Genomic DNA, 1,334 nt, shown 5'->3' on the forward strand with positions numbered 1-1,334 from the left:
ATCCTGCTAGCCCGTCAGGCGCGGTGGCCAAGTGGTAAGGCGTCGGTCTCGTAAACCGAAGATCGCGGGTTCGAACCCCGTCCGTGCCTGCCGAGGTAGCGCGGTGCGCTGGCAGCTCCACCGCGGGGAAACCGCGGATGCCGCCTTGTTTGCGGCCACTTTTTGCGCTCGGCCGCGGAGGTCGAAGATCTGCTCCGGGGCCTCGCTGCGCTCCCGGGGAGCGGGACAGCAGCCCCGGAGCGGTGGCCTCAATCCCCGTAGATTTCTGCCGTGGAGGTAGTGGAGTGGCCGCGGTCCTCGCGGGTCTTTAGCGCGGAGCTTGTGGTGAGCCCAAGGAAGGCGTCGGTGCAGGCTGTGAGCTTGAAGGCTCCGGCCGTGGGAAGGAAGGGTCCGGCTCTGATGAAGTGTTCTCCTGTGCATCCCACGGTGCTAAGGTGCTCGGAAACCACTTCTGCGGGAGGCGTTTCTTTGTATTTTTGCGTCAGGACAGTTGTCTTGAATGCGATGAATCATAGTTAAAATAAAACTGGTGTTTGCACTGTGTTGCTGTGGAGGAAGTGTTTGGTGAGCGTGGAAGTGATGAATCCCTCTCTACAGGTGTTGGGATTGATGTAATTCTCACATACAGAGCCCTTAAATGGTAGAGGGAGCCCAAATTCTGGAATAAACAAATGCAGCTATGAAAAGCTTAGTGCAGTTGTGCTATTTGCACCAGAACTGACCTTGCTTACTTGGCTCTTAATATATAGAGCTGTGCAAAGCTTTACACACATGCGAGGGCATTGCTGCTGGCTCTGTATAACATCACTTTGATTATCGTCGCTTTCATACAGCGTAAAGAATAGAATCATTTCATTGCAAAATCACAATAACCAGATACCTGGGAAGAGCTGAGACGCCTCTTCCAAAAAACTATCTGCTTCTCTTGATGCTTAGAAAAAGCTGGGTTTTGCTGTTTAATGTGCCACACTTAGCCTGGGTCTGGCTGATAGGAGGCTGTTTGTCTTTCTCAGTAGGCAGTGGAAGCGTGTGTGTGTCCTTGTAAGGTGTCTGGGGAGGTTTGTACAAAATGGTTGTACAGTGTTATTAGCAAGCTACACGCACAAAAAAGCCATAGTACATTTTTATATAAAAACAGGAAATGCAGTTTAGAATTTGTTTAGAAAAATGTAGATGCCACTTTACTTGGAAAATGCAGTGCTGTCAAAATCCTGTCAGCTTTGTTTGGAGGCTTTTGAGGATGAAAGTTCCAGCTTTGAAACACCCTATTTTGACTGGGGTTTTTTTTCTGTTCTACAATGTCTCTCATCAGAATGTCAAACCAAAATGTTTCT

General features: G+C 49.4%; 1 non-coding gene across 1 annotated transcript; it reads left to right on the forward strand.

The window, feature by feature from the left end:
* Nucleotides 1-17: 17 nt before the first annotated feature.
* On the forward strand, nucleotides 18-89 carry TRNAT-CGU. The gene has a single exon. It is a non-coding gene; the product is annotated as a tRNA-Thr (tRNA).
* Nucleotides 90-1,334: the final 1,245 nt, after the last annotated feature.

This window comes from Mesitornis unicolor, unplaced genomic scaffold, assembly GCF_000695765.1.
Source record: "Mesitornis unicolor isolate BGI_N332 unplaced genomic scaffold, ASM69576v1 Scaffold36889, whole genome shotgun sequence".
Taxonomy (NCBI): Eukaryota; Metazoa; Chordata; class Aves; order Mesitornithiformes; family Mesitornithidae; genus Mesitornis; species Mesitornis unicolor.